This window comes from Sylvia atricapilla, chromosome 6, assembly GCF_009819655.1.
Source record: "Sylvia atricapilla isolate bSylAtr1 chromosome 6, bSylAtr1.pri, whole genome shotgun sequence".
NCBI classification, from domain to species: Eukaryota; Metazoa; Chordata; class Aves; order Passeriformes; family Sylviidae; genus Sylvia; species Sylvia atricapilla.
The window spans coordinates 17,822,879-17,837,217 of record NC_089145.1 but is presented as its reverse complement, the minus strand read 5'-3'; the positions used below and the strand labels follow the sequence as shown (position 1 = coordinate 17,837,217).

At 50.2% G+C, this 14,339-nt stretch overlaps 1 protein-coding gene across 3 annotated transcripts in view; it reads right to left on the bottom strand.

Moving 5' to 3' along the window:
* The window catches only part of SLC25A22 (solute carrier family 25 member 22), a 51,653-nt gene extending 39,824 nt beyond the window's left edge, over positions 1 to 11,829 (bottom strand). For 2 of the 3 annotated variants that reach the window (XM_066321025.1, XM_066321027.1), the window contains exon 1: positions 11,729 to 11,829. The gene's annotated coding sequence lies outside the window, so the exon portion shown is untranslated. Of the gene's footprint in view, positions 1 to 11,078; positions 11,242 to 11,728 lie in introns of those variants that run through there. The other variant, XM_066321026.1, reaches the window with a different exon arrangement.
* Between the last annotated feature and the right edge of the window lie 2,510 nt (positions 11,830 to 14,339).

Sequence of the window (14,339 nt, the reverse complement as noted above, 5' to 3'; positions counted from 1 at the left end):
GGTTTTAGAATCAGTGCAGGAATTTACTATCCCACATGCAGAACTACTGGAACAGAGATACATGTCACCATCCTGGACTCAGAAACTGCATCATTCCAGAGTGGTGGAGCACAAACCATAACTTGCAGCTTCTGTGTAAAAAGGAAGCAAAAAAGCCCTCCAACCAAACAACAAAACCAAACCTAACCCCTCAAACACCTGGTGGCAAACATCCTGGCCGCATTCCATGCGACCTAGCTAAGTGCTGTGCATGGCAAGACCCAGAACAATAAAAGGAATCAAGGACCACAGGGCCGCAGCAAATAAAATTACTTGCAACTATTTTTGCCCTTTTACAAGAACTTTGCTCTTTTTGCAGTCTCAAATATGAGCAGCACCGTAATACACTAACCACTTCCTCTGCCTCAAAATCACCAAGGGGAAATGGGGTAGCCAACGAAGCAAAATTACTATCAATACCTAGCATATAACCTGACTGGAGCAGAGTTCAAGCGTGGGTTGCTAAAGTTTATTTCTGTAAATTTCCGCCTCCCAGTCTGTGTCACATTTCGCTGATTCATTCTACAGATCCTCTTCTACCGACAGCGTAGAGCATAGGAAATATCCAGGGCTGGTTGTTTAGTAAACCTGCACTGAAAGTTCCCTTCCATCTCCTGCGCCTGCCACTAATTCCCTTCACAGCTCTGCTCATTAATAAAAATGCAACACAATAAAAGAGAACCGCACACACACACACCTCGCCCAAATTTGCTCCATACTGGCTGGTCCTGAGTCACCACCAGTGATTAACTGTTGCCATGCACTGAGGAGGACACGGTTATTAAATTAATAGGGGCTGCTTAACCTGGCTACAAATATACATGAGTTCTTTGTGCCTTAGTGAGCTAATAAGGCATGTGCTAATTACATTAATTCAGACAAGCCCAGCATGCCCTGAGGGCAAGGGAGAGAAGGGTGCGGGAAACTCAGGCTCTTTCATAATAGCTGCGAGAGAGCGGAAAGTACTTGCCTTGACACAGCTTCTGGAGAAGCCCAGGAACGCTGTGGCTGGCACCCTACGGCTCACTCAGCGCAGCTGCTGCCTGGTTAATGTACAAAACCCCCGCTCATTCACCCAGCCCTTGGTGCAACATAGACACAGGATCCTCTCTCCGAAGGGCCAGCCAGCTTGTCTCTTCCTATTGCAGAGCACACTGCAAGCCTTGGGATGACACCCTGCTGCTTTGGGACTGTGAGCCTGGGACCCTGCTGACAGCCCCTTCGCACATGGCACCAGCAGCCTCAAGCCCTGGGGCAGCACCGGGGTCTGCAAGTTGCCCATCATCCAGACATATGGTGCTCCTCGTACAGTCCCATCTCCTCCCCATCCCCAAAGTCAGCCACGACAGGCAGCATGCAGTCTGCAGCGGGACCTTAACCAAGTTACGCTGTCCTAACACACTCCCTAAACCTATCCGGCAATGGAGGCAGGCAGAAGGGACAGTTGCACCTCCCGTGTCAAAACGACAACAGAGCTTTCAGAAACAGAACCGGCTGCAGCAGGGAGAAGCAACAGGACAGCAGGAAAGAGACACACAATCCCAGCAAGGTTCAGATATGCTCAGAGAGGAGCCTCCCATCTCTCCAACCCAAGCATAAGCAGATCCCTAACCTCTGTCACCCCTGGAGAGGAAAGCTCAGCATCAGCTGTGTTCACACTGAGGTGTCTGCTCAGAACTGTCACCGCTTCCGGGCATGTAAGGGAAGTAAAGGAAGAGGAGAGGAAATTGGTCATATATCTTGGCACCTCCAAGGACACATGATCACAAAGAACTTTCTGAAGGATGCGTTTTTCCTGCAAGCACTAGAGAACTGTGCTGGAGCAAAGCAAAGGTGTTGGGTTGGGTTTTTTTCCCTCCCTTCCCACTTCTTCCTATACTTCATGCATCTGGCAGTACACAGGGCCATCCCTACCCGATGCAAAAAGCCGCCACCTTTCTCTGGCTGCTACCCTATGTGAATTTTAAGTGCTGTAAAGGCACGATGCTGTCGTTCCGCATCAAATAGAGAATCTAAAACCAGGTGAGAGCTAGTGCTGTGGAAGGGTAGCACAACACAATTTTTTTGCACAGAGGCACTGGTACAGGCTCGATGCAGTCTTGACGGTGTGTTGGCAGAGAAGGCGCGAAGATTTTCAGGAAGGGAACAGTACCACGGATTTTTAGCCCCTGGAATATGCCGCGTGATGTACTTTCCCAGCAGGGACTGTGATTACTCAACCACTTGTCCAGCATAACTTCAGACTACTGCTCTTCCTTTCCCCAGCAACTCAAAGAAGTCATCTTGGACCAGGCCTACTCCCAGGTCATGTGTAGCTGTGAACACACAAATGCTTGTGTTGACATAAGCAGAAAGAGACAAGAGTGGAAGCAGGACTGTTCCTCTTGGCAGCGGCCTGCAGCAGCCTGCTGAGTGCGCCGATAAAGTAAACCAATATACAACAAAAAAATAGAACAAGAATCCCTCCAGGGAAGCCTGGGAGATAAGAGATTCTGGGCCCTTAACAAACTTATTTAAAAGGCCTAGTAACCCAGAGCCCTGTGGGTCTGTATGTCAACTGATAGCTGTCACTCAAGAGTCCCAAAGAGGGACTGCTGAGCCAGGCTGGAACTCCAAAGCATCCCACAAACCCCGCATCCTGTCCCTGTAGCAAAGCCACAGCACACTGAGAGCACCAGCCACCGGCATGGGAACCAATGCTAAAATCTTGCAGGGTAATGAAACAAGACCTCAGGGCATGCAAGGATGGATCCTTCCTGCATCACCCTTTGGAGTCAGCAGCTAGGCTCCACCTAAAGCAAGGCAACAGAGAAGCATCAAGCAGAAGCCACCATGTAAGCATGCCCACACTGGTGTACAGGCTGCAAGCTCAGCTGCCTAGTAGAGTCAAGGCTGTATTTCAGGTGCCTTTTGTACAAGAGACCAGGCATAGAAGATTGACAGGATAACAAAAAGACATTTCCCAGCCCTCCAAACACTTTGCCACAGCAGGTAGAGACCTCTCTGAACAACAAAGCTTATCTCATTACTTCTCAGCACCAAAGACAAATGTCACTAATGCTCCCAGTGCACGAGAAGAAATGCCACTTAAATGTCATGTTAGTCAATATTCCTCTCCTCTCAGCCACAGGACACTGCTGCTGCCAGTCCCTTTGCTGTGGGGGTACACGAACTCAAGTGCTCCTCTCCTGCATTGCCAACAGCCCTTCTCGCCTCCTACCTCAGCTGTTTTGCTTATGCCAAAACTGCTCAGATCACAGCAAAATGGTTCCTTGCTAAATGCACATAGCAGCCCCACATGGGTCATGCTGCTCCTGAAGAGGTTAGCCGCTCCTCCAGGGAAACTCTTACACACTCTGTGACAAACAGGAATTGTCAAGGGGACTGCAACCACTCTCTGATGGTACAGGAGTCTGTGGCATAATCCATTCACCAGCTCCCTGCTCACCCAGAGTGCTGTGAATCAGCAGGCTGCAAGGCAAGCAAGGCGTTCCCAGCAGGAAGACAATGTATTTTGGAGGCTACAGGCAAATGAAAATATATCCAGTCCTGCTCACCTAAACAGAGTGCAGGGAGATGAGTAACACAAGAAAGGAAAAAGAGGAAAAAGTGAAGTTTATCAAACTTGGAGAGTCATTCTCTGAACATCAGATGTCTCATCTGGCTACTCCATACATGCAGTCCAGTGCTGCTACCTGGCAGATGTATCCCAAAAATTTACCTGACACATGCTCAGAGAAGCAATTCATCTTGGACTGCTTAAGAATCAGACCTGTTTTCAAAAAGTTTCCAAATGAGAAACATTCCTGAAGAGCACCTCACAACTCTGCTCTAATTACCAACTCTGTCTCAAAAAGAGTACATGTCAGGAACAGCAGGCAGCAGCAGACACAAGGAATTGACACAAGCAGTGGAACAGGCATGTTGCTTTGGAAGTCTAGCAACAGTTTGGCAATGCAGGACCTAGACACACTGTTCTGCTAGAGGTCCATGGACAAGGACGTCTGGGCTCCAATCCATAACCCAACTGGAGTCAGCTGTGACAGCTGACATGGGAACCTGCCTGCCCCAGAGCAGAGCCCACTCAAAGGTGATGCAGCACTCTGGAGGAAACACATTCTCCCTCCCCTGCAAGAGCAGTAATCTGCTCAGGATGAGGAACAGAGGAAGCTGACCACAGCAGCCAGCTCTGCCAGAGTGCATCACGGTTCCCAACCATGACATGTAAACCCCTTCCCATGCCTTCTCAAGCTGCCAGCAAGTTGTATGCTCACATGTATGCACAGGTGTGTCAAAACAGCACGTGCCCTTTACCACAGGTTCATTTGTTTCCAGCTCCACACCACCTCAATTTGCAGCGACAGAGGTCCAGGACACTGCACTAACACAAGGGACAACGCAGTGTCAGATGACCCTACAGCCTTCCTACAACCTCAGCTGTGTGCCTGGCAAGATCTCACAAGCCGCACAGCAGCTCTGCAGCCTCTCTCCCACCAGCTGACTGTGAGCTGACTCTGCAAACTCACCTCCAGCAGACCAGCCCGACCAGCGGGGCACGGCTGAACCTCACCACAGGGAAAACTGGAGCTCGCTGTGCACAGGGCCCTGGCGGAGCCACAGGGACTGAGTCAGCGGTGTGCAGATGCCTCCTGAGCACAGGAGGCTGTGGCAGCAGCGTGCTCAGCCGTCCCGGAGCGTGCTGGCAGGGAACACGGCGCACGGCGCACACGGGCACGCGCCCACACACGGCTCAGCAGCGACCTGGCACTTCTTCTCCCCTTCCCAAAGCCAAATTCAGACCATCTGTTGAAGTATTTCTGCAAATCATCCCTCTTTTGGGAAGGGCCGGGGGCTGAGTTTAGTTGTTTATATAGTGTCTGGCATTTCTGCAGTGCTTATCACTTCAGTAACCAAGCTATTTCCTTCAAGCTCTCCATTAGTTTTCAAGAACCAGTGTGAGACACCAGAGAATCTACACTGTAAGTTTCTGCAAAAAAATTAAAAAGGGCCTCAAAAAGACGAGAGCCGCTCAGGTCATGCATACATTTAGCTGCTAATAAAGCAAGTGGGATAGTTCAGGAGAAAGGGGTCGGGCCAACACAATGAGTTTTATGTCCTTTAAAAAACTACTACACTTACAAAATAGCCTTGATAAACAACAAATGCTCCTGTTGCCTTACAGAGAAGAGCTTGGCTTGCCCAGGGAATGGAAAAGGAAGCCAGTACTGCTATCCTTGAGAAAGCCAACACAAACTGAAAAAAGATGATGAAGCACCTAGCAGAAGAGACCATTTACGAGATCAGATCATACCTTCTGCAACAGCTGCCATGGTCATCGTGTAGAAGTGGCAAACCCCTGGAGTGCTGCTGTTCCCACTGGATTGTAAGGGACATGATCAGAGACAGACATTTTACTGCTTACCCCAGGTCATGCTCTAAATCTGTAGCAAAGGAGAATGCAGGACCCAAATTCACATTAAGTCTCTCAAGCAGCCTGTCCCTGAACCACAATTTCTTCTTTTTTATAAATCCTTATCACAGAGTAAAGAGAACAGCACTGAACAGGGCACCAAACATGTTCCCAGTCCACATATGGCCTTGAAGAAGGTGTTTCCATCTCATCAGACCCATCAGGCAACTGCCCTTTTCTCTGTCAAAGCGTGTAGGCAGCACACCCATTAAGGGCAGTAGGGTGTCACACATCACAGTGACAAGGACAGAGACAGAGCAGCAGCAGCAGAAATGAAGATGGTCAGGCCCAGACTAAGCACACCACATGCTACATCTTCATTGCAGGCACTTATCCACACCAAAGCCAGCACACATCCAGCTCGGAGCTCTCACACCACACAGCACAGCCCCCTGTCAAAGCAAAAAGGTTTCACTGAAAGCTGCAGTTGAATTCAGAAATGAAGGATCATAGCTACTGGACTTCTTTCTGGCTTGATCCAAACCAATTGCTCACTTGTACAGCATCTCTTTCCTACTAAAACCATTTGCTGAAAGTCCCCTATCTTTGTGCTCTAATTAAAAAAGAAAAGCACATAATTCTCTTCCCAAACACCTCCTCCAAGCCAGTTACTCACTCAGTGCAGAAGCACTGCTGTCGTACATAAGAGGGGAATATTTTTTTCTTCTTCCCTCTCCCCACCCTGTCCACAAAGCTCCTCATAGCTGGGACAGCTTTCAAATTGAGAGTATGAGCCCCAAACATAGAGTCAAAGCTCCAGGTGGGGCAGGCACAGTCTTTGCTGTGACTTAGTCATTCCCAGCTTCTCAAATTCATGCTATTTGGGGAAACTTAGCTGGGTCAAAACCAGCCTCTCTCCTGCTGGCTTCTAGATAAATGCCTTAGGCACAGGAACGAAAAAAAAAGAAATCCAGAGAGCTCTCCTGATATGCCATACACCAGCATCAGTGCCAAAGGAAGGAGCAGGGCACAGGAAGGTTTGACAAGACACAGTCACTCACCCACAACAGGACTACCAAAATGAAAACAAGTACCAGTTCCAAAAATGTTTAACAAAATAGAATAAGACTGCATTCCTGTGAGCAGTTCACCACAGGCTGTACTAAATTATGATCAACAGAGACCCCATAAATTAAATAAACAGTAACCCATCATAATCCTTCTGATACAAAACAAGCGTTGCTGCCTGGGTGCCTCTCCCTTCCCCGAGCATATAATCTCCATGTAGACAGCCCACCTAAGGCAGAAAATGTTCAAGTTTTTGTATTTGCAGATGTGTAAGAGGAAACTGCCAGACAGAAATCCAAACCACCCACTGTCTTTTCATTAGGTTTGTCTGGGATTTTGCCTTGTTTTCTAAAGCTCCTGTTACTTTATCTTCACAATAACTCAAAGTACCCGGCAATCAATACTGCAAGGTTAAAGCAACATCCAAGTTTGGCATTGGACAGCTCAATCCACCTCCTCCTTCCTGCTATCTCTGTGCTGGAAGGCAAACAGAAGAGGACAGGAAAAAATATTTATCTGCTGTTAGGATTAGCTGGAGCAACACAGTGTTAGCTCTAGCAAGCCACTGTTGGCTGGATACGGCCAAGTGATAGTCCCCAAACCAAGCAGCTACAGCCAGAGCACTCAGCCTTGCTGAAGGAGTATGGCTTCATTACATCATGGTGCCAGAGAAGCTGAAACACACTGCCCTGTTAGACCTCAGACACACCTCTGGCAGAGAGCAGGCACTTGCAGACACATCCCTGCTGTCTCACTGTAGACAGACAAGACAACTGTCTCCAGCAAGTCTGAAGTCCATGCAGCCATTTATGAGAAATGCACCATGGAAAACAGGCACAGTGTCCAAAATGTTCAAGAGTAACCAATAAAAACAACGTTCAGCAGCATCTCTAGCTAATTTGTCATGGTAAGTCATTGACAATTCCATCTTCCCAACCTGTTGTAGTGCAGATGTTTGGTCACTTCTAAGACAGCCTGAATATGCAAACATGGGCATTAAAGCAGGCTTTTGCATTTCCTGAAAACACACTTAAGGATTTAGGAGAATGCATTATGGATGTAAAAAGGAGTAATTACCGGCCCTTATGTACCTGCATTAGCAGAAGGCAGAATGCTGTGAATTACAGCATTGTAATAGACAGCATTCCCATCCTGCACTGTTGCTGTAGAAGGAGGACAGACATTTGTCCTACACAGTACTGCAGATTTTAACAGGAGAGCAGAGGCAGCTGGGAGAAAGACATGTCCAGCTGGAAACCTAACAGGACATTAACAAACTCGTAAGTGACAGGCTAAACAGGCTGTGCTCAAGGATTCCAACATGATGCTCAAACTCAGCTGGTGCAAACTAAATTTGCTTCACTGTCTGCTAGAGCTGTATCAACTTACTCCAGAAAAATGTGAAGGTGCTCAGCTCTGGGACACCACTGACGGGACATCAGCTGTGCAGAAATGTCGTTCTAGAGAAAAAAAAAGGAACAAAGAAGAAGAAAAAAAAGAAAAACACAAAACAACAACATGGGAACAAACCACTGTGAAAAAGCAAGGCCAGGCAGAAGGCAGGCCTAGGAAGAAATATCTCTCTGTTCTGAAACAGCCCAGAAAAGGGGAAACTGTAGAAACTCCCTTCACAGGGCATTAGCATCCTATCTTAACACACATGAACTGCAGCACTCAGGATCATTTATCCCACCCATTCCAAATCTGGTTTGGTTCCACAACATCTCCCCAGCCCAGGCTCTCCTAACAACGGAACAAAAATATTTTGCATTTTTCAAACCCTTTTTCTTTCCCCTTGGGGCCTAGTTCAAAGCTCTTTTATGTCATTCTGACAGTACAATATGATTTTAGGCAGATAAACCCAGCCCATTAAGAGATACACCCTGTGTAAGACATCTTGCTGGCACTGGAAAGTTGGCAGTGCAAAATATTTGCAGTTCTAAGCCTGCAAATGAGACCAGGGATCAAGTGACAAAAACAAGCATCATGTGGAACAAGGCAGACCTGCTGCTAGTCAGCACCAGGGGACACGGGTTCCTCTGCAGTTATGGTTAAGTGCTACTAAACTTTTCTTACCACCGCACAAGCCTTTCATCCCTTGGACTTCGCAAGGACATCCCACCTTCCAGCAGCTACTGTGGATCTGGAAATTACCCTCCAGGAGCATTTTATTTCTGCAGTGAGAGCCCAGAGGCTTGCCAACATCTGTAAAACAAGTAATTGCCAGCCCAGCAGCAAACCAAAGGGCTGATCCTTTGGAGGACCGGAGATGTGGACCATGCATCCTTACTCCACATCCAGATACACCTTTCTGAGGAAGAAGGAGCAACTCATCACTCACCCATCTTACAGCCTCCTGGCTGCAGATTATTCAGACAAAACCCAGAGTGTGTTAAGGAAACCTTCCTGTCTCACCACCCAGGAGCCACTGTGTCAGTCACACTCCCCCCATTCCTAGACTTTCACTGCTGGGACCAAAGTCCCTTCACAGCAGATGGCTCCAGTGACATCATGGGTGGCCCTTTTGGCTCCCTGCACACCCCATACTCACAGTCAGACAGGGTTTCCTTACTGGCTCAGCCCTGGGTTTCCCACAGCAGTCTCAGATGTCTGGATCCTCTAATTTAATCGTGATGCAGCGACACAAAATCAGCTAGACCCAGTGCCTCTGGGGAGGGACCCCCAACAAAAGCATTCCTGGGGCTTTTACATTCTTACAGTTTGTGCACCCAGACAGTCTGGGGTCTTCTTGCTGAGTCATCAGCTCCTGCTGCATCCCTGTGCCCTCTGCAGTCCAAAGGGTCAGCACCAGGTCACAGCCCCTTTCCTGGGGCTCCTGACAATTCCCCCATGCAGGGCACAACCCGCAGCTCACCCTGCAGCTGCACACCCAGCTATCAACACGGGGTGTATTCCTCAAGAAGTGCCAAAGATATTTAACTATTTTCACAGCATCACATGGTCATCACACACCTTGGAACAATGATGTTCCCTCAATTGGGCTTTAACCTTCAGGAAAAAGCTGTTCTCACGGGAATCTGCAGAACTGGGCCCCTGGTCAGGGATGCTGGCTCTACACACAGATTTTATTCTAAACACAGCACAACATTTACTCACCTGGAAACACAGCTGCCCTACTCCAAGAAATTTCTCCCTCCTACTATTTCACAATTCTCAGGACGACAACAGTTATGCAAGAAGAGCTGTATAGGCACATGAAATGCTTAGAGCTTCTAAGCAAGACTTTCCCCAAATTTCCCTTATCAGAGCACAGCTCCAAATCCTATGCTCCCAGGTTTCAAGGCACACCAACCACCAGTCACTGTGCCTCTGTCCCTTCTCTCCATCACACCTCTGCCCTGCCAGAGACCTACAAGACAAAACATGACGCACAAGCAAGCAGGGGACTGCTTCCACATGGACACGCTGCTGGCACCTTGGCCAGCCAGGTAGGTATTTCCCCCATATGGCCCACTAATTTAGATCTTGTCAGGAAAAGGGGAGCAAATGGCCTTGACAGGCTGTCAGTGATTTCTACCTTCTAGTAACTTAATACAGAACACTACCCCTTCCTAAAACAGCAGCAGGGAGATGCTCAACGGCTTTGGCATCCTAGTAAGACATTAACAAGATTGCTGGGCATCAAACAGGACTGCAGACTTTCCTTCAGAGCAGAGCAGGCCTCTGGTTTACAACACACATCTGATCCCTTTTCCATCCCAGCCATCCATCTGTGCCACAGGTCGCCACCACCCTCAAAACATAACACTCCTTACTACGCCAGGCACTCGGTGAACAGACCAGCCCAAGGGCACAGCACCAGGAGAAAAACTGCACCTGTGTGAACAACTACAAGTAGCAGCACGCAGTTTAAAATCCTACAGGCAAGACAATCAGAGGGGTAAAGCCTCATTAAATCTTGGTGTTTATTTTCACAGGAAGAGGTTAGAAGAACTCCTCCTATCAAACCTTGCCTACTCCTTTGTTTATAACAGCCTACAAAGGAAGACAGAAACAGAGGATAAGAAGACAACCACCACCCCAGTCCTGCACGATTCGTGGTTATCAGTACCACTCTACTTCAGCTGCCTATTGCTTGGCACTGCCAAGAAGCGAGTTCTTGAGAAGCAAAGCCACAGTTACTTGCAGTGATCAAAATCACTGCAGATACCATCCCAACAGCAGCAGCAGCACCACGAAGTCAGATCCTAACAACAACGAGACTCTCAGAGATTAACATACTATGGTAAAAACATCCACTGTTTAACTGTAAACATCTAATAGCTAAAAGACATTAGGCCAAATAAATATAGCTGGGATCCTGCTCTGACATCTGGCAAGGCGTATAAACTAAAAGCTGAGAAGCCTTGCAGGAAAGAGGCTGGGTCACTAAAAATCCAAATTCTACAACTTCACCCTCACCCAGCAGCTGCAGAGGATGCAGGAACAGAGAGGATGCTTGGGGTCCAATTCCCAGGGTGACCTTGAGGAAATCCCACAGTCTGTCCACATTTCCACTTTCCCCATCCACTGCATGAAGAGCACAATAACCTTGACCTACCTCAAAGAGGCAGGGATCTGGCTTAGGAGAGTCTGGAAGGAGCTCAGAGGGGCTTAGATGCAGGACCTGCGCTGCGACCGAGGCGGTCAGGGAATCCCACGAATCGCCCCAGAAATCAGAAGCCCGGAGAAACTCGGAAATCGCTTTCAGTATAAAAAGCTGCGGCTCCGAGGCACCGAAGGGCTCGGCGGACACGTGTCACCGCAATTTCCCCGGCGCGGGCAGGGGAGAGGACGGCGCAGCCCCCGCGCCCGGCAAGGGCAAGCCCCGCAGCACGGCCAGCGGGGCCACCAGCCCCACGGCGACACAGGGACCCCGCCCGGGGAGGAGGGAGGGGCTGGGAACACTGAAAACGCTCAGGGCGAGGAGGGGAAGCGGCGGCGGGCGAGGAGAGCCCGCAGCCCCGGGGAGAGGGAGGGCACCCGGGGCGCCCGCAGCCCCCCGGGGCGGGCAGACGGCGCTGCAGGGCCCGGGGGCACGGGAAGGGCGGCCGGCACACCCCGGAGATGAGGGGCCAGGGTAAGCGGCGGCGGGGCCGGTGCAGCAGGAGCCAGGCCGGGGTAAAAGAGCTGCATCCCGGCGGCAGGAGGGGTGTCGGGACACCCGGCGGCGCCTCCGGAGGGTTGGGGAAGGGCCGTGCCCACACTTACCGGGCGGCGGCGGCGGCTCCCGCCGGGGCCGGGGACGGTGCGGCGCGGGGTGCGGAGCTCCTGGCGCGGCGCGGCCCGGCCCGGCTCAGCTCTGCCCCCTCCGGCCGCGCTCGGCGCAGGAACCGCCGCCGCCTGTCCCTCCCCGCCGGGGCGGCCGCCGCGTCCCCATGGCAACGCGGGCCGGGGCCCCGGGGACCGCCGCCGGGCACCCGGCCCCTCACAGCCATCCTGCCGGCCGGCACACGCGGCGAGCGACAGCGGGGCAGAAATAATTAGCCTCCTCTGGACCCGAGGGAACGGCCCGGAGTTGTGTCAGGGCAGGTTTAGGTTGGGCATTAGAAAAAGGCTCTTCACCCAGAGGATGGTTGGGCACCGGAACAGGCTCCCCAGGGACATGGTCACAGCACCAAGCCTGACAGCACAAGAAGCGTTTGGACACTGCTCTCAGCACATGGTGCGACACCAGGGGATGTCCTGTGCAGGGCCAGGAGTTGGATTCGATGAGCCTTGTGGGTCCTTTCCAGCTCATTCTGTCATTCCCTTCAGGATGCCAGCCAGGCCTGCTGTTCCTGTTGGGTCACCATGCTGTGCTGTCTGCTACCCCTCAGGAAAGCTGCCATACCACTGGCGAGCATCGATTTTTGGGGTTAGCAGGCTCCTGCGTGGAGCTGGGGTTCTCAGGAGCGTTATGGGATCCAAGTTCTTGCTGGGACGGAACATCCACAGAGACCTTTTCATCAGGCCTTGGAAATTAAACATGCAGGTGAGGAGGACAGCAGCAGCCAAACAGATCTCTGTGCCTCTTGGTATCACCAAGTTCATTGGGGTGAGGGTGGTGAGGCACTGGAACAGGTTGCTCAGAGAAGCTGTGGATGGCCCATCCCTGTCAGTGTTCAAGGCCAGACTGGATGGGGCTCTGAGTAACCTGATATAGTGCAAGACATCCACTAGAAAAGGTTAGAATGAGGTGATCTTTAAGGCTCTCTTCCAACCCAAACCATTCTGTGGTTCTGTAGCATCCACAGGTGTGATACCACCAGAGAAAGAGGGGAAGATTTCCAGGGAAGTACATCTCTAAGACCCTCTCTCATTGTTCACATACACCAGGCCCTAGGTGACTGAGGGATTACCAGCTCTGTATCACGGGCCCATGGAAGCTGGCAGAGCATCAGTGCCCAGTTATCCTGTGCAGTGAATCAGAGGTGACTAGAGAAGAGTGCCTACCGGAGCATGTAGGGCTAATGAGGACATTGTGTACACAGGAGAAGTGACAGGTATATGGAGTCATGATGAACAGCCCAGAAACATCACAGTTGTTCACACACCTGAAAACAAGAGGAGCTTGTTATCACAGTCAGGGATCTGGAACCCAAGGCGAGAAGAAGACATAAACCAGAGGCCAGTGAAGCGGCAGAAGCCAATGCTAATGAGTTGGATATGGGTGAAAAGGGTATCAGCTTTTCTCATGCACTTTTCAACCCAGGCTGAGCAAAGCATGAGAAGACACAGCACTGGAGGTGGAAAGCTCCCTCCAGAAGGATGGTGGAGGAGACCAAGGAAGGAGACCTGTGCTCTGTGGCCATTTTATGGGCATCTTGGATGAGTATCCAGCACAAGAGGAAAATGCAAGTGCAGTGGGCAGGAAGATGCCAGAATAGCCTATCCAATCCCAGTCTTATCTCCACCACGCCTTGGAAAAACAGGCAGCAAGGGCTGGGTTGCAGGCAGGCTGCTGTGATGGGCACTGCTGTGGGAATTTCCAGTTTGGAGAACAGCAAAACAATGTGAGGGAATTGTGGTCTTCTCACTCCCCAGCTGCAAACCTGCTTCCCACCCCTCTCCTTGGTGGTGGCTCTGCCCTGTTTTGTAAAGGCATCAGTGGGGTTCACGGTGCTGTACCCTCTCAGTCAAGAGCTGAACTGAGCTCAGTGTGGCTTGAGGTATAGATGTTACTGTTTATCACAGCATAGATGTGCTGGCAGGACATGACCACCCCCTGGCAAAGAAGAGGTTAACACTGTCCATCTTTGTGCTGCATCTCAGGAAGACTGCAATCACACATTTTTATTTTTGGTTCTGCTGCATAAGAACCACTGCTCTTTGTAACCTGCATGGCACAAAGGACTCGTTTCTTCCGGCAGCATTTAAGAGAGGGGATAAAAAAAGGAAGCAGAGGAAGAAAGTTCGCATTCAGTGAGTGCCAGGTTGTCAAGGTTTCTTCTGCTTTCAGACATAAATTTTTGCTCCTGACAGACACAAAAGAGATTTAAATCTGTTTGGTACAAAATGGAGCTTCAAAAGCAGCACTGTGTGTGTCTGATACGAGGTGAAGAGCACAGCTCAGGATCTCCTGTACAAGGCAACATTGTTGTGATCATGGTGAGCAGGGGAGTGCTTGGCTTGTCACAAAGCTTGTCCTGTGTGAGTCTCAAAATCCTGCACTGATTTCAGCCTGTCTCTCAGAGGGGCCGTGGGCTGGATCAGCCCTACAAGGACATGGGTCAAGTTCAGTCTGCTGCAAAGAAAGAGGTTTTCACGAGGTCTCGCTTTTCAGTTCCCTTCCTCATTTTATTGTTTTCTGTTTTAATAAATGCGGACTGCCAGTGAAATC